This window comes from Egretta garzetta, unplaced genomic scaffold (genome assembly GCF_000687185.1).
Source record: "Egretta garzetta isolate BGI_Z169 unplaced genomic scaffold, ASM68718v1 scaffold79, whole genome shotgun sequence".
Lineage (NCBI taxonomy): Eukaryota > Metazoa > Chordata > Aves > Pelecaniformes > Ardeidae > Egretta > Egretta garzetta.
The window spans coordinates 4,726,172-4,752,655 of NW_009260791.1; the positions used below are offsets into that span (position 1 = coordinate 4,726,172).

Here is a 26,484-nt window from a genome sequence, read left to right on the forward strand (position 1 = left end):
CAGCAGGGGCGAGGGGTTTCTTTCTGGTCTAGGCACTAACAAGTTGACGCTGTTGGCAGGAATTAATGAACTTATTTCCTACAAAGATGAATTAGTTTTTCAGGCTTCAAGAAAAAGACACTTCTACAATCAAAGATGAGTGTCTGCTGAGGCTTCATGGCACGTCACAAGTTTAAAACACAACATATTATAAAACTTAGATTTCTTTTTAATTTACTGCACTGTGGTATTCTGAAAAAATCTGAGAACTTTATCCAGCACCTAGGTGATATATAACCCTCCACAAAAAAATCTTACTTTTTACATCAACCAGACTGCAGTTGAATTGCCAGTTTATCTGAAAATAAGCCCTTTTATATAGAACATAATTTCTACCTCGCCTAGATAAACTTCTAGCTCAGAGTCCATAATCAGCAATGGTTTTTCAACTCTAGGTAACCACTCCTTTGACTGAGTTACTAGCTAACCCCCTTGCTTGTCCTACTCTCTTCAAAAATCTTTATTTCACAAATTATATTATTTTAAAGGATTTTTTTTTTGTAACCCTCCTTATATTCTATTTTGGAGAACTATGGTCAGGAATAATTGCTTCCTAGTAGCTACAAATATCATCATCATTATAATAATTTAGCATTTAGGTCAAAATATTTGTTGCTACAAACACTGAAACTAACATAGTATCGGCAATAAACTTCAAAGCTCAGTAAAAAACCTACAGTAAGTAGTGCCTTTACACTTAATATTTTTACATACAAGAAAGGGAAGGACAATTCTAGGGAACCTGTCTCAAGGTTAGGCTAATCTCCTAAACATGTATTTTTAAAAAGTAGATATCTTTAGCAACTGATTAAGGAAAAAAATAAACATAACCCTGGATTTCCAGGGAACACATCTTTACCCTGTTTCATTATAAACAATGAAGGACAAAAGTCAGACAACCTCTCACTGTTCAGTGTGTTATCAAGCTTTTGACAGAAGCCCATTAAACACACCATGCCTCAAGAAGTTCTCAGCTCAGTCAAAGGGGAAGGAGCTGCTCTTTACCAGTCATCTCTGTATCATTGCTATATGTATAACGTTTACAGAGATGATCTAGGGGACAGAACTCTGGAGGACTAGCTCTCAGTAGTGACTGAAAAACCAGATTAAGACCTGGTCCAAATTCCGTAGCTCAATTCAGAAATGCAACTTTAACACACCTGAGGCTTGATTTAAGATTTATTTTGAAGTACTGTAAGTAGAGGACATACACAGTATTATGTACAGCTACATGTTAACACTGTATATACATGGGTATATAGGGCCACACACACCTAAACCCATCTGTGAGTGTGCCTTTCCATATGTGTATAATTATACACACAAATACTACTCAAAGAGAAATAATGCCGTTTACCTCCCCTACCTTCAGCCACCTAAAGTTTAAGTGAACCAGGCACTTCCAAAGAACATTTCACCTATCTTCTGCATTTATCTTTAGGGAAAAAGAACTGTCTTGTGACGATATGTCCCCCTCTTTGTATTGACTATAAATGGAGTCCTGACAAGTGGCAGCTAAAGTTGGTGTGAGTGAACCCCTTCCTTGACAGGACATTAATAAGGTCATGAAATGAAGTACAGAGATATTAGCACGATGTGCTAAAAGTATCATGATGCTACTTTTAACTGCATGATCTTTTTTTTTTTTTCCAGACTTCTTTCTAATTGTAGCATGGGCTTGACCTATACCTGGGCAGGAATCATCCTCGCCCAGTGAAAGAGCCTGTTGCCTGTTTATTTCTCTTTCTTTTGTTGCAGCCATTGGAATGGGACCTCAATAATAAAGCAAATATGCTTCATATTTAATGGAGCTGAATGCCACTCAGCAGTTGTGGAATCTATCCGTCCTTTGGTCAAGGCACCTTAGCATGAATTAATGAAAGTTTTCAGAAGGATTCGTAGTACGTTACCCATTTTCTCACTGTGCAAGATAAATCCCTCATGCCTAATCTGCAGAAGTACCATGCACTCACAGCTGCAACTGAAGTCAATGGGAGACAGAACATAAATGCTATATAATGCCTCCACATCAGACCTCAGATGAAATTACTGAAGGCTTCAGCTGCACTGAAAATTAAAATGTAAGTGGCTATCCACAGTTATCACAAGTGATAAAGTTTATTTCTAGCATTTTCTGCCTGTCATCCATGACTGAAAAGAAGCAGATTTCGATCCGTGAAACAGCACATCAGTGAAAGAAGGGACTGTATGAACAGGACGGCCTACACCACACAAGTAGGAGGCTAATCTTCTCAGTTGGAAACTAGCTGGAGCAGCCAGGATATTAAATCAGCAACACAAGGGGAGGTTATTTGGAAGGCAAATGAGGTACATGCTCAAATTCAGCACCTAACGAGCAAGTTGAACCAATGTGGCAAAGAATATAATGAAAAGAATCTCTTCAATTGTTTATGTATTGATCCTAGGAATCTGGGTAAGCAGCAAGAGAAAACTCTCATTGATGGGAATAAATTTTATATAAGTGGCATTACTAAAACCTGGTGGACAACTGGCATGTTAAAATGTCTGATTAACAGGAAGGATAAAAGAGACAATAAGGGAACAGGATACCTTAAAAAAAACCCCATGCCATTATTCCTTTTAGAGTGATCAGTAACACAGGACCACAGCTCTTGAATACATAGAGGTCACTATGCTGACGAACATAACTTAAGACAGGCTTGCCGGTCAGCAAATTAACTAGGGCACAGGACAAGTTTTTCTTCAGCACTAATCTATAATCTTTGGAAAGGAAAATAATGATGCTATAGGGGACTTCAGTTTAGGACACATATTCTGGGAGTCTTGTGTGGACAATTATAAACTAGTATTATACACTTTCAAAACCCATATATTATTTATGAGCATGAGGTAAACATAAGAGATGTTAATCACTGTACTGGAGATTGATAAATACTTAGAGATAAGTGATAAGCCCACTGAATTCCACATGGGAAAAAACAACTAGAATCACTTGAACAAGTATACAAAGAACTTCAAAATTGGGAGAAAAAAGGATAGAAGACTATGATAGAAAACTGAGAAGCCCTTTAAGTGTGTGGCTATAAAAAATATCTGACCTCATAACCAAGCAAAAGTAGAACTCCTTTTTCATGCAGAAAGCAAATGAAGCAAACGTATGATAAAAAGTCACAAAAATACAGAGGAAAAAAGTACAAATACATCCTAAGTGGTAGAAGTTCTGAAGTGATGCCAATTGATAAGAGTAGTTAAAGGCATCAAGGAAAAACACATCATTAGCAGATAATAAGGATTTCTAATTATGAGAGGAATAATGAATGTGTAAGCCTATTCCAAGTATGGAATACCTATACCGTGAGTTGTAATGCAAAAAAACCCCAGGAGTGTTCAGTATATAAGTTGGTCTGTGTTTGGAAAAAAACAGGATCATATAGTTACAGTTTGTGTGGAATTTCTAAGCTTCTTTCAATTTATTAGAAATCAAGGAGGGATAAGTTTTACATTTACAGATTCAGACAATTTTCACTTTAGGTGTCACAGGGCTGTTAGAGAAGATCCCTGTTGATGAATCTTAAAGTACTAGGACATTCCCAAAGACTGGAAGAGCCCTAATAATATGTCAATATTAAAAAAAAAAAAAAAAAAAAAGACTACTGTGATTAAAACTGGGCCAAATAAGTGAAAACACTGGATTCAATTAATACAGATTTTAATGAAAGAAAATAATTACTTCCAGTCAACATATTTTTGTGTAAAATAGGTCTTGCCAAACAAACCTGATTTCCTTCTTTGATGAGATTAGAAGTGGATGTTGTACAGAGATTTTTTAGGCTTTGACTTGTCAGACATAACAGACTGATAAAACCAAAAATCACTATGCACCATCAAGAAAAAAATTTTCAAGTGGGTTCAGAATGGGCTGACAGTTAAAACCCCACCAAAAACCCATGTTCCAAGAGGAAACTGTCACTGAGTTATATTAGTAAGGTTGCACAGGTATCAAGTACTAGACATACTCTTACTCAATGTATCCTTCAATTACTCAGAACCAGGTAGATACTGCTAGTAATGTTCATGAACAACAAAGAAAGTAAGTAAATAACGATGATGAAACAATGTTCTGGGCCACTTGGTAGCTAGGCCTATTCAAATCAAGTATATTTTAATAAAACCAAATGCAAAACTCTCAGTCCAAGAACAGCGAACACAAGCTATACTTACAGAAAGGGTGACCATATTCCGATAAGCACTGACTCTGAAAAAGATCTGGGACTTCAATACAAGGTGACAGTATAATGCTGTGGAAAAACTAGGAAAATGCAATCTTTTGGTGTATACACAGTAAAATAGCAAGGATCTCCAGGAAGCAATTAAGGTGATTTTACTTTACGTATGACACCAAGAAACAAAGATATAAATGTGCATATGCATCTGAGTCCACATTCTAAAACAAAAGGATGCTAAAAACTCAGAGAAGATGTGGAAAAGAGCCATACCGGTAATACAAGCACTAGAGAAAATGGTATGTAGTGAAAGAGCTTATTCTGTTCAGATTATAAAAAACCCTGAGGATATGCCTACTCAGTAAAGGTCTACAGAGATACATGTGCTAATTCTGAACAAGGTAAATCAAGTACCGGGAACAGAATAGTTTTGCGTTGCTGCTGATTCTCATTGTCCCCTGACAGATGGACAGAAAATACAGGATATGAAAGAATTTTTAATCTAGTTGAGTAAGGGTAACTTGAATCTCTGCAACAAACTACCAAGGGGAAATGGTGGTCTCCCCACCTCCTGGAATTTTTGCATCAGACCTAGATACCTTTCTGGAAAGCATGTTTAAACAAACATAAATTTCTGGGCTCAAATACAGGGACAACTGGTGAAATCAATGGTCTGTGATATTCAGAAGACCAATTAAATTACATAAAAATATCTTCTGGGCTTGGCTTAAATGCTAGGAATTTATGAATGATAAATATTCTAAAAGGTAAAGCCTTGTACATCTCAAATAGGCATGCAGAATTTGTGGGTACTTCTGACCTTAATATCTTCATGCCTTGGTTTCCCCACAAAGCATGAAGAAAACACTCCTGCAAGAATACATTAAATCATTGTTTATTAAACCTTTGGTTCTTATAACATTGAATACTACAGAAAATCCCCATGATGGTTACTCAAAATTCTGTTTTCAGGGAAAGGTTTGAACAGTATCCAGTAAACAAGGGATTGGCACACATAATGAACAAAGAAGATAAAAAAATATATTGATTGGCTGTTCTCTGGATACTGTGTGGGGCAGGGATGCTGTGAAATAAAGCACACATGATCCTGTAATGAAAAATGTTAACATACTGTTTCAGGGGAAAGGGGAGTAAATGAAGATGCTCGCTTCAGAAATGCCAGAACTGAGGTTAACTCTTGATTAACTGGCTACTTCAGTGTAGCTTTTTGCATGTATAGCAAATAACACTGTACATTGTGCACATACACAATACTTATAATTATTGTCTAAATAACCTGCCTTCCCGAGGGGACAAATGTTCTGATGAATAACTTTGCTGAAAGCAAGACAATTTGCTTGCCCTATCATGCACTCCTTAAATCCCCTGCAATTTGTCAACTTTGAATGCAATACTTCTCCAGGGGCTACCAATGAGCTTTTCACATCTTGCTCATGTCATCCATTTTCCGCTTGATTAGTGGGGACCTGAAGTAATCTTTCTGCTTCACGGAACAACTAAAGCCAACATACACGAACATACCAGTATCTTAGGTACAGCTCTTAGCACAGGACAAAGGTCTTTGGGGATGTTCAGGCTCTTGTTGGCCCAATGAAGTGGCTGAGACAGATGAGGAAGAAACAAACATCCAGGCTGAAAAAAGGAAGGATAAGTTAGGAAAACAATGAGGGAAGACAAAAGAAAACATTTTTGAGAATGGGGAATAGAAAAAAGCTGTGTGATGTTGAAGTACAGTGCAAGGTGTGAAAAGGGATAAGTAATAACTTGTATAGAAACAGAAGAGAAGAATGTAAAGCTGAATGTACTTTTCAGAGGTGGGTCAAAAGATGGAAGGAGCAAAACATAATATGAGAATAAAAATATTTTTTCACATCCCATGTTGTTGTTTTATGTGACATTTTCTGTGATTTTTTTTTTTATATTTAGGGGTTTTTTAACCTTTCTGCTTTGAAGCACTTGGGTAAAGAACATGTACCTAAAAATGTTTTAATATTGAAATATTAAACAGATTATTCTTCTAAAGAGAAATAAATTAAATTATTATAAATATCTGAAAATAAGACTAATTTCTCTTTGTTAAAAATACAAAAAAATTTTTTTAAATATTTTTTCCACAGTCAGAAATGCCCCTGAATGAATCTTTGACCATAAAAGTGAATGAGTTTAAAGCTATTAAAAACTAATGAAAGGCATAGACTTTAATTTGATAAGTTAAACCCCCTTCAAGGCTTAGTGTCATCACTTTAAATGTAGCATAAAAAGAGCAACAGAGAGAAATGACTGAAGCTCTTCACCATGGCTGTACTACTCTTGATAGATTTAAAATTTGCAGTTCTGCTACTGGATGTAGTATTTTGATATATAAAAGAAAAAGAAAAAAGAGAAAAGTTTATATTGACATTAAAATGCTTGTAATTCCCTGGGCACAAGGATGTCTTTAACAAACAGTATAGAAATCAAGTAAGTTCTTCTGTACCAGAAATACTAATGAAGCCCTGTCTGATACTGATCTTTACCCACTCTCTCTCTCTCACTTTCCTCCTACCACCTTTCCTCTTAATAACAACCTCATATTCCTTCCAATGTCCTCATAAAATAAATGGATTCTACCTATATCCTTTATAGCTTTCTACTGCAATACCTCCAGCTCACTCTAGCTAAGTTTTTTAGTCCATCATTTGGACAGGAGTGACAACCTGCTGCTCTCATGCTGAACAGTCATGGCTACTGATAAAAGTTCTCCTTGACTTTTCCTTGAGTAGGACATCAGGGGGTTCAGGAAAACTGGCAACTGAGTAGAAGAGAGAAACCGTGTTAGGGGTTATTTGTCTGTCAGATTTGGTTGAAAGTAGCTAAAAATCAGAAGGCGAAAAGAAAGACTGCATAATTATATATCCCTTATTTTCTTAGGGAAAGGAGGCTAAAAAACCCACTTGCTAGATATTTCATGCAAAATCCTTTACCTTTTTTTTTCCATATTAAAATTAAAGTACATTCTCATGCAGTGTTCCCTTGAGAAATCATTTCTATCCAGAAGAGGCTGTGATCTAAAGACCACAGAGGGCTTCCAGTCACATTGGTACACAGGAAAAGAACAGAACAATGAAAGGTCATCAAGAAGATGAAGATGAGCCTCATATTTGCAAACCAGGACATTTTTACACAGTTGTTTCCCACGGACTGTATGTACAATTGCTGCAAACACAGGCATAAATGTGAAGCATATGTAAACCTCTCCACCTCTTCGTTCTTGTTGAGACTCTGACTGGAGAGTGAAAAAGGCAGATGGATTTTTGAGTTTTTACAGTGAAAGTATCCTCAGGTGAGATGCTAGGTACCATGTGTTGGATTCAGTACCACCCTAACGCTGCTACACAGCCTAGACCAGAGACAGCCAATCTATGTCTGGTCTGAGCAACCACATAAACAACTATACCCATTTGTGTACACATCCCTAACAGGACCTCGAGCTGTGCCAGGGCAGGTTTAGGTTAGACATTAGGAAAAATTTTTTCACTGGAAGGGTTGTTAAGCACTGGAACAGGCTGCCCAGGGAAGTGGTTGAGTCCCCATCCCTGGAGGTATTTAAAGACGGGTGGACAAGATGCTTAGGGACATGGTTTAATGGTGGGATGGCAGGGTTAGGTTAACAGTTGGACTCGATGGTCTTAAAGGTCTTTTCCAATCTAAATGATTCTATGATTCTAGGACAATTGGTCTACAGCTCACGTAATTATACCTTTTGTTAGACAGTTGGCTGATTTTGTCTTACTTCTGTAATGAACATGTAAAGACTCAGTGGTATTTCACAGATACTTCAATGCTAAAAATCCCCAAGTGAACAGCTAGAGTGACTTACTAGATGGTCACAAGCACAAACCAAATAAACAAAGAGGCAATTCCATTTTTAAGGTCACTGAAGTTTTAACTGCCAGGAACCTGCCGTCTTTAATTTTGCTCTTATTTAACCATCAGCTTTTACAGGGAGCAGGGAGTAATTTTAACAGAGGTCAAAAAGCGAACAGAGATTTTTAGAGGTGCTGGGGCAGCTCAAGACAGGCACTTGGTGGGATGCAAAAAATTCTAAGTGGGTTAGATACCTAAAAAACATTAAAAGTCTTGAAAGGTGGGCATCCAAACCACTTCAGACATATTTTGAATATTAGCTCCCTATTTACCTCTTCCTTATCAAGATCTCAGTGTCGCCTTCAGAAAAAGTTATATTCATAAAGCTTTTTCTTCCTCTTTCATATATTGATGTTATCCAGCTTGCTTTTAAAACACATCTACACCTGGTAATTTAATAAATGTGACAACTTCCCTGTCTTTTAGACATATCATTTAATTACCTTTACAGCCCCCTAAAATACATTCTGTGAACTCTTTAGATCTCTTGTGCCCCCCCATCCCCTCATTTCTTAGCTGAGGTACTGGCTTACATCCTTTACTGATAGGAAAGAGTATTACTATGTGGATGTCGGTGATACCACTGTGCAGATACTCAGGTGAGTATCTCTGAGATACTTTGTGTTCAAAGCTGATTCAGATGAACATCCTCCAGATTTTCTAGATGACTCACTGAAAAAGGGGGACGTTAACCCCCCCTATTTTCTGAGCACCTTTCCTGGCAGTCAGCTGGGAGCGTGCTGTGTGTTCTGCAGAAGGCAGCTTCGCCAGAGCATGCACCCGTGCTGCTTTTCCTACGCCTTGGGAAAGCTGTGGAAAGGTTGCTGCTCTGCTGAGTATCACAAAGGAAGACCATTATGGTGCAATTTCTCAGTTTATTAGAGATGCCCGATCTGCAGGGGATTGGCATCTTCCCAGTTTGCTCTGTCAAGTCATCTGGTTAGACCAACAGTATTGAAGTAATTGTGCTCCAGTTAGGCTACATATCTTGGTTAAGGGGTTTCATGTTCATCCCCATATGCTGACCCTGAATCTGTCTATTAAGCTCACAATTCTAAAAAGAAATCACTCTAAGGGAGAAATCACCTGTGCTCCTGTATCACTGCTATATTTTCTTTTGCTTCCCCCCCCCCCCCTTCCCCCCCCCACTTCCAGAAAGCAAAACCTGACCTATACTGAGTGATCCATAAAGAAAAACAAACATAATTATGAAGCAGACATATTTTTATAAACAGGAATGTCAGGCATGTCATCTGGAATAGAAGGTGGAAGAGATTTACATCAATTAAAAAAATACTAGAGAAAGCAGCTGAGGTTTTCTTAAAAAGCCAAAAAAATTTATAAGACATTAACAAAATTTAAAAGTAATAAATAAATTTGGAGCAGTAGTAGAAAATATGCCTCTCATCAGAAGAATATCTTAAATATTGACCCACAAATTATTTTAAAATTTCTAAGCAAGCACTGAAAACGTGATATCTCAGCTTGTCTTTTTTTTTTTTAAACATTCAATCTCCATTACCCAGTTGTCAAGGGACAACTATTTTACACCCAACTTAATTCTATAACCCATTCCAGGACAAGGTAGTTATGTGATAAAATACAAGCTAGCACATTAAAGGAAGTTAACACACATCAAATACTAGGATTTTATGAAGCAAAATTCTACTCAGAAAAGAGTTGTTAGAAGAGTTTCTTTTTTTTTCAGGGAGCATGCCAGAGAGCTTTTTTTTTTTTTTTTTTTTAAATTGGAGTATTGGTACACCTATTTCCAAATATTGGAATGAAATACCACTTTGCAACAAAACCACTAATTTTAGCTATTGCTATTTACCACTAAAACCCCCCACAAACTAAGTTGATTTTATTTTTGCCAGAAAATAAAATAGCAAAGATAAAAATTTAATGTATTAGGAAAAAAAAATACAGGCACTATCTGATAGACTATAAAAATTTAGAAAAGTTCCAAATGTTTTCAGCTAGGCACAAAAATGCTGTTAATGATTAGCTGCATAACGAGAGATTTATCTCTGCCTTTTTTTCCTTTCTTTTTTGTGTGTGTGTTGCAAAGGCAACACAGCCATACTGCAGGTCTGTGCCATTCTTAGGCCACTTTCAGGCCGATTGAGAAAAGCTGGAAAGTAAACACAGGTGTTTTAAAACTGGAGCCGCTGTCATGGACAACCACAAACACCCTTAACTCTGATGTGGCAACGCCTTTTTCCCCGCCCTCTCTTTTTTTAAAGCATTGCCCACAAAGAACATGCCAAATGTTTCACCTTTCACCACCTCAAAATAACTTGGAGCTTATAGCATTGTTTGGCAAATCTCAAGCACAGAGATCATTTTTTCATTCCTTTTCAGATGTAGCCAACTCCAAATCAGTCACAGAAAATAAAGAGCCATTCTATTTCTAATTATTTTATTTTCAGTGTCCACTGATTTAACTGCAAGTACTATGTTTCAAGTTGAACATTTCCTTCCGCAAATGTAGTTCAGAATCCTTGTTTTCATGATTCAGGTTCAACTAAAAAAGACAGTGAGGGGATTTTGCAATAACTAAACAAAAGATTTAATCCAGTGGATAAGAGGATAAATAAAAAAATAACAAAAAAAAGGAGCCACAAATCCCCCAAACCAAAAGAATAAACCTTGGTTTTTTGATTATTGTGCAAGAATACGTACAAAACTGAAAAAGCACTCGCTTGTAAATTAGTGGTTCCAGGAAACAGCACATCCTGTTTAACAGCCATGAAGTAGTGACCAGCTAGAGAAAAAATATGGAAAGCAAAAGCAGAACAAATCCCCAGAAATTATGTAGTCACTCTTCACTTATGCAGTTGATGTGTATGTGAAAAAAAAAAATTATTAACAAAAATGAAACAGCTACTGACAGTTACAATTTAGACCTGAAAAACCGGTAAACTAAACAGAGATGGTTACACTTGGACTGAAACTAACAGCCCCAGTAACACTCCTCGCCCCAAAATGCAGAACTGGTTCATAATCAAAATATCAAAATCTAGATCCAGCAAAAAGTCCTGAAGTTTTATATTCAAAGGGGCACGACCCTCACATCTATACCAACAGCAAATGTACTGCAGACATACAACATTGCTGAAAAGATAACGTGTCAAAACCAGGTCTTACTTATTGTGAAGGATGATCTTTCCTGTCAGTCTCAGCCTTCAGATTCCAGAATGATTTTCCTTTTGACGTCGACACTTACACGCCCCGGTTTCAAAAACCAGACACCAGACTTTCTGTGTGTCCTGCGCTCCAACTTAAACAAACACAAACGACTTCATAAGATAGACAGCGCTCATGCATACATTTATTTATGTTAGGACACAAGCAGGATTTTTCTTTTTTCCAGATTTTGTCCGGTGTGGTAAAGAGACAGCATTATTTATCAAAGGCTCTGTCTGAATAGGTCTGAGCCTCCTCATCCCCTATTAACTTCACCGGGCATTCAAAATAGTTCACAATCTCACAAAACAGGCCTCAAGAGACGACTTGCAAAATTGAACTTTTAATTGTAAAGTCAGTCCTTGTTATTTCTTTGAGGCCATTTTATCTTGTTTTTGACAAAAATGACGAACTATTTTGTATAGTTCTATATTAGAAGTCTAACCAATAATACATTTAAAGCTTTACTGAATATAGCCAAGAGAGTACAACTGTAATGAACGTAAAGCATCAAACTTCTGCCAGCAGCCAGGGTCACTGACGGTGCTGTGCCTGACCTAACGAACACTTAAAAGAAATCACACACACTAGGACACTTATTAACCTACGTATGTTAAGATTGCAACGACAGCCATAAAGAGCAAGTGCATTCACTATTTCGCATCATTTGTTGCTATTTCTGGCCTCCGCATTAAGCACACATGACTTGAAAATCATATCCAGTTGAGACTATTACACATAATGGACAAATTAGGCTGAACAGTATCGTATATAAATTAGCCTGTTCATTGGTTTGCATTATAAATACTTTTCTGTTAAAATAGGAAGGATTCATGCTTGGCTATAATACAAAGCAATAGAGTTTAATCTGATCCATTAAAAAAAGGGTGCAGTAGTATACTAATGGAGAAAACCATTAAACATTCTGGTAGCAACAGTTCAGAGACAGCTAAAAAAAAGGGAGAGAAAAGCTTGTTGAAATAACCCTTTTTAAGTGCAAAAATTTCACCCCATACAAAGAGGGCGCAATAACGGTGTTATTTACCCACAGATCTGTGACATGCCAGAAAGTATGTTTCAAGCTAACAAACTGAGTTAGGGGAACTTTATCAAACCACTAACTACCATTAAACAGCAATGACAGATTTATCCCTCAGCACTACAGTGACCTCCTGGCCGAAAGCTAATTTCTCATTCCTCCAGCCTTTTGTATTCAAAGTTATTACTCAGTCACAGAAGGAGCTGATTTTTGAAGCAAGAAACTTGCACCCACATTTGAAAGATAAGGGATGCTTTCAGCTGCACCTAACTTCAAGAGAAGTTGTGGACATTCAGCTTTGGGCATTTATTATTTAATGCAGCTCTGGAGAGCAACTTTTTTTCTGTGTGTCTTAAACAACCGGCAGGAGACATATAGCAAAACTAAAAAAAATACTAATCAACTTATCTGTGAAAAATGAGTTTTACTTAATGAAACAAATTGGGAGGCTGATTTTATCTTTTAAGAAATGGGGGGAAAAAACCCCATAAGAAACAGACTAAAAACTGATCCCTAAAATTTTACTCAGATGAATAATAGGTACTCACAGAAGTAGCTTCCTGTGTGAGGCTTACTGGATTAGGCCCAATTTATGAAAATGTTGTTTCTGGACTCAGACCTGCTATTCTAAGTTTCAGGCTGGAATGCAGTTTTCAGAGTGGAGCTCTTAAGTCCTAAAGATAGGGGTCAGAAGGGAAACAACGCAAGGGTGTAAAATACGCTGTTGCTGCTACAACGTCAACTCTGCTTGGTAATTTTTCTCAAATTACCAAAGAAAGGAAATATGAAGTCTGATGTCACTTTCTTCAAACATAAACACATCTCAGCAAGACTGCGAGTCTCTTTCTCCTAAAGAATAACTGAAAAAACAAAAATATGAGAAGCAGACATTCCTTTGTGAGGACAAACTTAATAAAACATTTTATTTGGGAAGTAGGCATGATACAATTGGAGTTTGAAGGTGCACTTAGTTCTGTTCTAATATTTTAAATTTGACAACACTTGTCAAAAGATGTTAAAAATTGTTTTGTGGTCCAACAAGTCACTCAGCAAGAATAATTTTTAAGCAGCTTTTCTTTTTGTTTCAGTCAAAATTAAAATCCATGTTGTGTAATCCTTGGAGTCAATCTGTAATTAAGGGGATTTGAAGAGAGACCACGCACCGCATTAATGATAAAATTTAATATCTGTTTTAATACTCTAACATAAGAAAAAAACCCTAAGCAACATACAAAAAAGCAATCATGTCCTTATTTTGTGTGAATGCAGCATATATACACCATTACTATGTCTAGCAGCAATGCTGTATTTGATGTCAGCTTTTTGTTTATAGACCAAATGCTTCAGGATTTAGCATCTACAGAGCTTAAAACTGCATCTGGTTGAAAGTTGGCACCCAGATTTAAGAGGCTAGATAAACAGATTTTATTTTATCTAGTTTGGAAAACAAGTGTTTTTGTTGTTACTGTTGTATAGCAATTCCAAACGGAAGGAGTGATCAGCAGCATTTCCAAGGTTTCAGCCATTCTCCTCCCAGTCACTCACCCACCCTCTCCTCCAACATCTAAGACACTAACAGCTCAACTTTAAGAAACAGGTGCAGTAACCAATTAAAACCAATTCATTTTATGTGATATTCTGAAATGCTTAAAAGTCTAACATGATACAAAAAAATGACAGCGTTTGGTATACTAAGTCTCTCCTCTAGACTATACGCAAAATAAATTTGACATCTGCATCTCTTCAAAATGCAGCTGGTTGACCCCAAGTAGTGTACTCAAACCACTTACTCAGTTTAACAGTGGAGCGAACACTGTTCCATTTTTAAACTAGAAATCTGCACTAAATAGTTTCATCCTTTCAGAAGATAAGATGAAGGATTAAAGTACCGGGGCAATGAGGTATTTTATGATTCTTTTTTTTTTTTTTTTTTCCAAAGTACTCAGTAAGAAGCATGGTTAAAGTAGAGGTGACTCTTAGCGAGATTTTGGATGGAAAGGTTTTGAAGGGATACGATGTTTTTCACTGAGGAAGGGTAATAGATTCTTTTAATGCGGACATCAAAGATCTTTTCCTGTTAAAATGTCTTCTGGCCTGAGCTCTTCTGAAAGAACTAGCACAGCATCAGTGTCTTCTTAGCAGATATGATTGTATCACACAAGATACCTAGTTTATGAAAACAAATTTGAACAGATTTTCCTCTGATCTCTGAATATTGTCATAAGAGCCTAAATGCGTGTATAACAGCCAAAAGCTTCACAAATTTGGGACCTAGTCCTGTTAAAATGTAAGTGTGTGGAACTCACAAGCTTTGAGATCATAGAAAGAAAGGGTTCCTTCTTCTCAAAATTTAGATCCTATAACAGTAACTATTCCTGTCAGCAGGACTGCTCTCCAGCAGTCACTGCCACATATGTGCACAGAATCAGGCCTGATCTACAAGATCAGCTTCAGTGTTTGAAAGCCATTTGGTCCAAATGATGCTTCTAATGTAAAAAATAGTTTCAATGGTATTGATTTCTTAAAAATAAGTTCTCTCAATTTTTCAAAATGTGTGGCCAAGTATTTGTAAAGAAAGAACTCCATGCGCAACTCACACCACCACCATGTTAATAACCCCTCCAGCATAGCAGGTATTTCTTTAATAAACAAATGAGCATTGAAATAATCATCTTGACTGTGATCAACAAAGAAATGGCAAATGTATGAAATTGTATGGAATCTGACTATGTCTAGTAAAACTGTGAGAGATGACATATGTTCTTCAGTGGAGGATCACTTCTGGAGATGGAATCCAGCATCAACCAACAGAGTACAGAAAATTAAATCCCAGAAGGTTTCTTTGTATATTGAATCTAACTACAAAATGACATTTGGGTCTTTGAGTTTAATTTTAAATTGCAAATTTGGCTGCTTAGCAGCTTAACACAATCACCAATACACATTAATACTATGTTCAGGCAATGTGATATACACTTATTTACTATTACATGATACCATTTGTTACTTCAGCTTCCTATCTAAAGTTTAAAGACAGCTCTTTTCTAATTTCACCTTTTGATTGCTCTAAAGCTGACTCCTACAGAAAAGCCAAAGTCCAGCTGCCAGTCCATAACCTCATGAGAAAAGCTGCAGAGATCTACTTTACTTCATAAAGCCCACTTTCATAGAAGAAAAATAAAAAGATCAAAATAAATCCAAGTCCATTTGTTCCTTCTGCTCTTCAAGCATTCTCCTAATGACCTGTTTACTGCTAGGGTAGCAACACACCTACTGCACACAAGGAGTACACCTCTCCCCCTTAGCAACCTGAATATGCAAACAGCAGAGTCCACTTTTCCTTTACACCTCTGCATGACCACACACATGGAAGTCAAATCAGGATTTTGCTCTTACTTACAGGGAAAAGAAAAGGATTTTCAAAACCCTCTCAAGTCCAGGCTGGTTGGGGCACTGAACAACCTGGTCTAGTGGAAGGGGTCCCTGACCATGGCAGGTGGGCTGGAACTTGATGTTCTTTAAAGTCCTTTCCAACCCAAACCATTGTATGATCCTATGATCGAGGAGCACAAGTACCCCAACATCAAAAATGCTCCTCTCCACCAGACCAAATAAATAGAAGAGAATTAAAAAGGACAAGCAAAATGATTCCTGACTCCTCTGAGCAAACGATGCTGCACCAAGCTGCAGTTTGCAGACATCAGCTCTTTTGACTTCATCTTGTTCTAAAACCTAAAGTTACTCACCTGGGAACAGAATAGGAGAGACTTTCAGATTACAGTAAAATGATAAATGAGAGCAAACACGTAGCACCTTGAGGCTTCTGAATCAAGGCCAGTCTGCAGCATTACAGCCATACTAAGACCTAATGTTTCAGTGTCTTCCTTTACCATCTGTCCCCCTTCTACTCTGAACTTCATATGACCACTTGGATGCAAAACGCTAGGGAAGGGTTCTCCAATTCTGAGCAGAAATTTGGATAAACTTTAACATACAAAGACGAAAGACTTCTTTTTAGTAAATATCTAAATTCTGAAACATTTATATTGATCCTTTATCCTACCCCTGGTTTCCTCTACCCAAGATCTAAAGTAGATTCTATCAATTCTGAGAGGCGTTTCAGATAAGGAGGTCATGGATGGGTCAGAGCAAGACCTTTGCTATTTAATGACCCTGTAGCTTGCCTTTTGCACAAGAGCTTAGGTTACTACCTTTTATACATTTTATTGTAGGACAAATAACTGACATGTCATCATGCACTCAGGCCCAAGATTTTGTTTACAGTTGCTGCTCAAACAGAAGAGGATCGTTTTCCTATGCAGTGTATAAAATGAAGGGTGTACAATAAGACACCAAAAAAGTGATTGAAAATTAAGATTTACCACACTTTCTTTCTGCATGTATGAATAACAGATTTCATATGGAGAAAAAAAATAAGATTTATGAAATAAAAAATAATGCATAACAATGTCATTCCTCCTCTTCATTCATTAAACCTGTTATCTTGTCTCCAGCATCATTTAATACTCAGTACCTCTGAGAAAGGAAAAGCTTAACTTCGCTAAATATTTTTGGTACTTCCTTTGTTTTATTACGGTACAATGCTTAAATACTTTGAAATAAAATACATACATTGAAAATTATGCCAGTGAAGATTAAGGATGATATTTTTAATTGAAACTAATGCTAAGGGCTTCTTTAAACATTGCAGACAACAGTTACTATTTTATGTGCAAAATGGCTTCAGATTTAGAGTCTCTTAACTAAGTTTGGAAATATGTTTTATAGTATCAGAAAGTGGAAAGTGAAGGAGGGAGTCCTAGTTTTCTTATAGTCAGTCTGACACATTAGGCTTCATGATGGTTTTACATTAGATTAACATATGCCCTTTGTTCCTGATCCATGTAATTCCCAAATGAAGCTCCATACTACTGGGAAAGTAAAATAATTTTTTTATAGCTGTTTGAAGTGCAGCAATATGACACCTCCTGACATTACAAAGGTTCATAGTAGTACTACTGGCAGAAGGAAGGAAAAATGAACCCATGACTGAGGTGATAAACTATACCATTGGAAATGGAAGCAAAGATTATTACAGTTAAATACTGTTTTTGTTTTTAGAAGAACTCACCTTTCTATACAGGTAGCTTTTCTAACATGATTGTGGTTTCTACAGTATGTTTTCCTTATGTATCAGATTCTGTGATTCTAAATTTACAAGATATTGATGAATTTCAGTGTATTTTAATACACACTATTTTTTTGGTCATTAGTTTAAGGCGGGGGGGTCACCCCTATGAAGATAAGAAGAGAAAGAACAGGTAGCAGACAGCTTTCTATCTGGCCACAGGATGACTGCATAGAGTTTGTTTTATCTTCTACAATTTCAGGACGTTTGTTTATTTCAGGATATGTATTTCTAGAATACACAAATCTGAGGTCTGCCCCAGGCCCATTTGAGGTCCTTTAACAGAGTATAGACAAAAAACTGAAAAAGCTACAGAACATTTACAATTGAAACAAAGCGTCCCTCAAACTGGCCAAGTGGCAGTGTCACTGAGCAAGGAAGGAACTTCTAGGAAGTCACCCAGACGGCTGTCAAATGCATCAACCATACACAGATCTGTCCTGTTAGAAGGAAGGACAGGTGCATGAAAGTGTAAAGTATTTTTTAAATGTTAAGTTAATATAATATGTGCAGATGCACAATTACTAAATGGTTAAATGAAAAACATGGATAAGAGAGGGCCTTGTCAACAGGAAGTTCATGGTCACAGAAGCCTATTACCATGAAAGCGAGGATTCTTTGCATACCAAAAGTGAGGATGTGGCAGCAGCCTAGATGACTAGGAGAATGATAATCCAGATTTAGAATAACCTGAAACCGAAATACTGCATTCCAAGAACCTGCTGCATTCATCAGAAATAATACGTCTGCTAATCGGAAGTAGTAACACCAACTGACCTCATGGGAATTCCACCTATGAAATGGAAACCAAAAAATAAAAGACTCAGCCAAAAGCTCTGAATGGCCACATCATCCCCAATGACAAAGGGACGTTTATAGTATATACAGTTTGTTGATGTTTAAGATTGTCAAGAGTAATCTGGTGCCAAAAGAGATTTGAAGGCTGTCAAATAAAAAGGAACAGAGCTCCAAGGAATTTTTAGTGGAGCAGATGAAAGCTGACATCAAACACAAAGTGTGAATGAGTAATGAATTCCTTAATGCTTATAACTGAATCAAAGTTCAATAAATATATCTGCTTTGGTTAAGAGATGTTCAGCACCTGTTAACAGGAGAGAAGGAAGACTTAGGCAAGGTGAACAAACTCTTTTAGCCAAGACGCTGTTTGTTCAGTCTATCAAGACACATTCAGTGCCATCCTTGTGCAGCTGTTTGCAGGCACTATGAAGCACGCTAAAATTCTTTAAGACATACAGTGCTCTAGACAAGCATAATTAATTAGACAGATACAACTCTTCGCAGGATCACTTCCAGGACAAATCTTGTTCTGCCAATAGGTGTTTACTTTCATCCATATATTACTTTGCTTTGAAATAATTCTGAAAGACTTGAGGTCACAGTAAGCAAGGAAACACCAGTGCTTGGTCTTCCTTCATTTGAATAGAATTCAAGAAATCCTGAGTAGCTGCTGTGCAGGGAACACTGTACAAGCAGGGCTGCTATACCAGACAGTGCTGTCAGGAAAAGGACAGCCTCATGGATACGAGAAAGTGGCATGGCCAGTGCAACTGAAGAAGCGAAGATGAGAACTTGGGTATGTCTATTTGTTTCCTTCAACTTGAAAACAACCCAAGGCTTGAACGAGTTCAAAATTCTGGCCCAGAGTGATGCCTTAGCGAACCAAGAACAATACAAACGGTCCTGCCGCCTATCCACACAGCAACTTAAATGACATCACAAGCTGACCACTGAAAATCATGCAAGTACTAATGTTACTAAACATAATTTCTCTTCAACTCCCAGGTAGATGTTTCATATAAATCAGATTTATCAGACTCTGAAAGCCTGTGTTTTTAAAGGGACTCAGGACAACTTCACTCTCAGTGAAGGGCAAGTGTCCCGTCTGATAATTTATTTCCCATGTTTACCATCAGGGGAAAACATTGTATTATTTGCTTATGGCACATTTAAGCAATTATTTTAACTTTCAACTCCGTATACAAGTTCAGATATTTTTGGTCAATGAATACAAATGTCTATCAGCGCTAAAACATTCATTATCAGATGCGAGGAGATCGTCACTAAGAATGTAGTTGTCACTTGTGAACAACTATTCTGTCAAGATCTGCATAACTAACTAAAGCCTACCAGCCTGGATGGCTACAAAAAACAATTTCCAAAACTGGCTACTGAAAGTGATACTAGTAGATCAAATTTATGAACTTAGCTTTTTGACTCATGATCAAATACGTGTGTTAAATTAGTCACTTCCTGCCTATAGGGAACACACGAAAGCAAACTGTTACAGAAAATATATGACAGCAGAAGAAGGAGAAATCCCTGGCTGAGGATCTCTGGACCTGAACTGACCAGAGGACCAAGTTATGACATCTGTCTCAAAGGAACAACTGGGTCTAAGGAGACTTCAAATAACTGCTTTAAAGACCACTCAACCAGTGCTCACATTTTTCCCACTGGGACTGAAGGTGAATGTTGGTCACTGTAGGATTGTAAGAGTTATTTTCTCCCTCTCCTTACATACAGATAACTGGGCGGGTTGTCAGAAGTCTGTAGCAATAGCTTTAGGAGACACTGCAACTTAAGCAGAAAGGAATGCAGAAAAGTAATATTGAAGCAGAACACGGACAAAATTACTTCTGCAGGACTTGTACACGGCCTCATTTTAGCATTCATTTATGGCACAATGCACCAGCGTACACTGATATCTTCTGAGGCGTACAGTACTATTTAATAACACCAGCCATAAAGTGACTAATCACGTTTCTAGCATGGATAAGAGCTGAAAAGTCTTGGGTCTAACCTCAGTGACACCCTTTAAGACCTTGTGATTAAGTGGTTTTGGGTGCAGCACAAGCAAAGGCTCTGTTCAATGCAATTAAGATTGCAACCGTATCTACTCTGTCTGCTGAAGTATCTAGGAAGCAACAACTGAAGAAAAACGTTTGTGCATTCTTACCCACATCCAGATTGCCAGCAGCATGTTCCAAGTTTTACTAAGTCTTTTATTTCCACCTCCACTATGTACTTAAAAGCAATTCAAGCATTCAAACTTCAGCAAACTTCCACTCTAAAAATTAATGGTGATCTCATGTGCTTTGTAACAAGTTCTACTGACAGGGTAGCAAATTCATCTCTCATGTTTACCAGGCATTTAAATGAGTGCACATACTGCTTCAGGGTAGCTACTGGAAAGTGAAATAAACTCATCGTGGCTTTCTACAACCTGAGCCAGACAACTCCTCTGAAAGCAGAAGAGAAGTGGTGCCCTTCTTAGCAGAACAAACTGAACTACTGAAATGGCTCTGGCACAAAGTTGGAGACTGCAGCTTGCTTTGGTAAGTCCTCTAGTACTTTATTCTTGTGTAAGTTTTTGTAAGAATAGCATGAAGAACCTTTCAGGATTAGTTGTAACAACATACTTGCTGGACATAACCTCCAAAAAGCCTGTTAACTATTCTCATTGCTCCTGAAATGCTCCTGTAGTTTCAGAAAAATAGATATAGATCACAAGCAAATGCAAGGGCACAGTGTATCTCCGCACAGTGAGTAACAGATCTGCGACTACTTTTCCTCCCCTTCTACTTCCAATATACAACCCAGTCTTCAAACATACCCATAAATTCATTTGCAAATGTGACAGCAGTCCCTTTTATAGGTAGCGGCACGTGACATCCAAAATGAAAAGCATGATTGCTTTGGGGTTAACGCCATAGAGTGAGCTCTCAAGTTGAGCTTTCATGGGTAGACATTCTGTTAGATACAGAGGGAACAGTGCACACTGGCCAGAGGGATTCATAGCAAGTTGTGAGAGAAATAGGTGGATTGTCCACCACATGAATATTGCTGAGTTGCTTCATTGAAAAAAAAAACAAACCACCCCAACCACTCTGAAGTAATCACATTATTTTAAAGCATCTTTTACCAAACAATAACACCATACCAACAAGTAGATCAACAGCAAGTGGTAAACTCTTTGCAGAGTAACGTCTAGTTATTCTGTAGCTAGTAACTGGAGGAAGGTGTAACACCCACTGCACCGGTGGATAAGAGAGCTATTCATCTGTTCGCTATAAAATATCGGTAATCAACAGCCAGTTTCTATCGCTCACACAGCACTGCAGTTAACAACAGTCGAAACGGCTGGAGATGGCAGAGTGGTGTTCTGGATGCAGCAGGGCCTTGCCACGTTCAAAACTTATGTTCTAGGTTTCCAATAAATCAACTTGATCTGTGTTGCCTCATGTAAAATCATTACAAAAGTATTGAAAGGCTTTTCTCTAAGAGGTTTCTAGGATGCAATTAATAACTATAATAAACTGTAAAAATTGTATGCTGAACTGGAATTTGAATAGAATAGATGAGATTGGAATCTCTCTGTTTCCCGCCACTGGTTCAGGCAAGTTTCCCTGGATTTTAAAAGCCTGTGGCTCTGTCAGAAACAAATCACAGGCTTTATAGCCATAAACCAGCTCTAAACTCGTTAAAATGAATGTCTGAAACTTCATCTCTGAAGCTCTAAACATACATTGTTAGAATTACTTAGTTGTTGCAGATAAGGGCCACAGCTACTATCTTCTGAAAGAAGCACTTTATTCCATAGTCCATATTATATGCCTAAACAGCATGAATACTGCATGCTTTTCAACAGTAGCAAACATTTTAAACTGCATGCTAAAGCTTTTCTTATTTTTTTTTTTAAGCTCTTATGATGACATCAGATTCTCCTGGGATAATGCTCTTCATGGATGATACGTTGACTGGTCAGCTGGATTTGGTTTTGCAGTTGGCATTGTCAAGCAGATATGGAAAAACAGTTTCTACTCTAAGAATCTGGGAAATTCGGGGAATCGAAACAGAGCTTAATACAGTTTATGACAGGCATCAGGGAGTACTTAAATTAAGTCTTCTAGAGTGGCTTTTTCACAGGCATCATCACTGGAATAACTACCAAACTGCTATGCATGGTGGATTTCCTGCCCTTATGCAATTCTCAAGCGTCAGCAGAAAGCAGATGACATCAGCTACAGTTGCTTTATGACACTACTGCAGACAAATTTCTGACAGCTCCTTCAGGTCACTTTCTTGCCTCTGACTCTAAGTTAATGGTAATCTTAATAAAACCATGGAAGCATGTAGGATGAATTCTACAGAAAATCAAAACTAAAAAGACTGAATAGTCGGGAAAACATAATAAAACAAGCCAATCATAACCAAAGATTAACACCTTAACAGCTCCGAAGGAGATTAATAACCTTCACAAGCTCTAATGACATCATACTTGGATGGAGTAAACTCATTTAGTCACTTAAGGGCACCTGATTTGTGTATCATCATGAAACATCCCTCCTCTCCATTTTGACAGTTTGGCTTGGAAGTAAAATGAGTATGCCTCTCTCGTCTCTAAAGCAGATTAATAGCTGCTTTAAGAAGAATGTACCACCTAATTCAAAATTACAAAATAAATCAGGCCTGTGAAAAAAAATAAAAGCACCTCTCCCTATGTTTCATTCAAATCCAGTTAAACATTTTCTGTGAATTTTCACATTATTTGTTTTATAAGACTTATTTCCTATTTTTCTTCAACTGAGTAAAAAGGACATTCACACTGGCAAAAATCTTTATTTTTCTTTAGGAAAATGTATTACTTAAATCTCTGCATTTCAAAACTACACACTACAAAGCTAACAACAATAGAACGATCCACAACAATATTTGAATACTAATGAAAAAATAGCAATTCTTCAACTTTTCTATCTTTAATTGAATCAGCTATTTCAGTGTGTTGTGGGAATACATTTATCAGAATCAGTAGAGACCAAATGTTAATTATGAAGGCCAAGCACAAATGAATAATCTTATATATAGACCCTGACACATTAGAACTGCAAAGCACTCTGCAGATCTTATTTTATGAAAATGTACTAAGAGCGCAAATGTATAGGCCCTTAGGAAGCAATTATCCCTAAAAGATTTAGCTATAATTCAATCTGAAATATTATAAGAGATTTTTTTAAAATGGTTTCACAAAGAGGAGGATTATTTTACTTTAACTATGGAAATAGGGGCCCACATGCTTCTCTGAATGACCTCTGTGCAGTTGTGGGCATTGCCTGGAGGGAAGATTGGAAATTGGCCTTTTTGTTCAATTAACACAATCATAAGAATATTATAAAAATTAGGAGTACCAGTTTGGCATTGTGGGACTGAATGGCCCACATCTCTGTAAGGAATGTACTCTGCAATAAATATGTTAAATATGGACATTTAAAATCACATATTACCAATATGTATGACGGATTAGTTAAGAAGAGAAGCATTCAAGGCCAGGTTGGACGGGGCTCTGAGCAACCTGATCTAGTTAGTGGTGTCCCTGCTCCTGCAGGGGGGTTGGACTAGCTGACCTCTAAGGGTCCCTTCCAACCCAAAACATTCTATGATTCTATGATCTTACCAAACATGTACATATGTTATATTGCACAATAAGATGAAATGGCACAGTACAGGCCTATACAGCATGCCTTATGCACCATATGTTTTATTTGTCACATGATCCTCAGGTGTGACACAGGATCTAAAAGTGTAAAAACAAAAGTATGCAAGAGTGCTTATGTCATCTTTGTGATTTCTAGATCCTGGATCTGGCCAATTTACTGCCACCACACCGCTCCCACAGTTACAATACGTCTCTCTGCTGCTTTGCCTCACTCAGGAGTCTATGGTCTGCTACTGCCTCAAAGAAGGGTGGCAGTAGCCCCATGAGCTAATACAACTAAAAATAAAGCTGAAAGATGCACCTTATATTACCTATTAGATCATACCATCAGTGGAATAAAATAAGTTTCTTGTGGATTGGTCTTACACTTTTTTCCCTTCTAAGCAACTCACTATTGTGAGATGATTTTAAAAGGTAAGAAAGAAACAATACCTGCTGGGGTTTGGTGTTAAGTGTATTTCAGGACCCCGCCGAGGCAATGATCTCATCTTTTATCACAAACTCTTACGCCATCCTTAATCTAGCTGATCCTGATTACTGTGTTTTTATCCAGTAAAGATTGCAAGCATTCTTGCACCACATCTGACGTTTATACTTCCGTTACTCCCTGAAGAAAAATCTAACGCAGATCAAATTCCTCATCTGCCACCTATCACCAGAATACATCTTTGGCCAAGCTGAACCAGACAACGTTAATTAAGTTTAAGAGAGTAAGGAAAATTAAATTTTTTTTTAAAAAACACCTTTCTTAACAGAAACTGTCCTGGACAGACACAGAAGGGATACCTGGACTACTTCTGCAGGACAGGTGTTTACAGCTGAATTAATAGTGCATAGTGCAGCTCCCAGTTTGCACATGGAGGTGGCTGAAGTAAGTGCCAATCTGTGGATCACAGTGAAAATAAAACCAGTTGTGTTCATATTTAACCCTGCACCACAGAGACAAACAGCCTGTCCTACTTCTCTGAAAACAGTCAGATGACCAGAGGGTGATCTGCAGCAGAGAGGAGACAGGAGGGGATTCTTGGGTCTGTGCATTCACCCTGTGCGTAGCACTTACCACAGCTACTGAGCACATACCAGAGGCAGGAGGCAGCAGCTGAGAACAAGAGGGTTTCACGGGGGAGGTGTGTGCCAAGACCCCACAGCGCGTTACCTGTCAGGGGGCTCCAGCTGGATACTTCTCTGGCAGGGAGCTCTGCCGCTGACGGCAGCAGGAGCACCCCAGCCAGCTGCAGCCAGGCCCAGAGCACTGGTCAAACCCATTTCTAAAGGAGCTGCTGGCACAACTTCCACCCCTGCCAGCCAGTCCAGATTTTCTAGGCTGTAGCTACAGTAAAACGGGGTGAAAAGCTTTTAATTTACATGAGTGCTTACGTCAGGATGAGCGTTCATACAATGTATGTTAAAGCTAACTACTACTGCCAATATTTCATCGGGGCATTTTCAAGTTTTTGTGGTCAAGAATTCAACTTGACCCACAGGCCTTTTTAAAAGTACTTTGATGGACCTGTAACAGTAATATGAACAGAGACAAACTCTACAGAGGTACAATACTAAAAAAAGTTCAACTTTACCGAAAATTGAAAAGCATTCCTTTTTTCCTCCCCAGACTCTCATCTCTAAAAGTCTAAGACCAATTAACCTCTAACTTCAAAAAAATCAAAAAATGCCTGTGACAGCCAGAAATTAAATTCTTTAAAGATTAGGTGCTGGGAGAGCAATATCAGGCTTAGAATGAAATCCTAGTAACACTATGAGCTATTAAGTCACTTCTCGGTCTGAAAATATAATTATTCTGTAAGCATTATTTCAGGCAATATTAAATGTAAAAAGTTAAGTTTCAATAAAACATTTCTGTTTTCTAACAGAAAGAATCTGTGCATAATATTTTCAATGACACAGAAAAAGCAAGTCAGCGTGCAATTAACGAAAAATACTACTATGTTCAATAAGTAGCATGCTCAGCAAGCACTAACTTCTAGTGATGCCGGATTCAAAAGAGTACTATTATTGTGGTCAGAGACAGCCGTGAATGTTTATGATCTCCATTCCTACTCATCTGCAGATGGATTGCTTTCACTATTGCACACCTGATTCTGTAATATTCACCATAGATTCTTATGGCAATTATAAACCCATGGAACATACACAGCATTTGTGTGGCACACAGCCTCTCTCCGTTTACTCATGACACTTTTTTTTTACTGTTAAATGTCAAACTGCACAAGGATTTACCTTAATTCCTGTATTTTGCATTAGTCAAGTTGTTGCATGAATAATGGTGTTTTCTGAATATTAAAAAAAAAAAAGAAAACAAGAAAAAGCAGGCAGAGGAAAACCTGCCTGTAAATGAGATACATTTGGATCTTACTGCCTAAAT

The 26,484-nt window shown here is 37.6% G+C and overlaps 1 protein-coding gene across 3 annotated transcripts in view; it reads right to left on the reverse strand.

Moving 5' to 3' along the window:
- The window catches only part of MIPOL1 (mirror-image polydactyly 1), a 183,950-nt gene that overhangs the window by 65,960 nt on the left and 91,506 nt on the right, over positions 1-26,484 (reverse strand). The gene's annotated exons all lie outside the window — the stretch shown is intronic.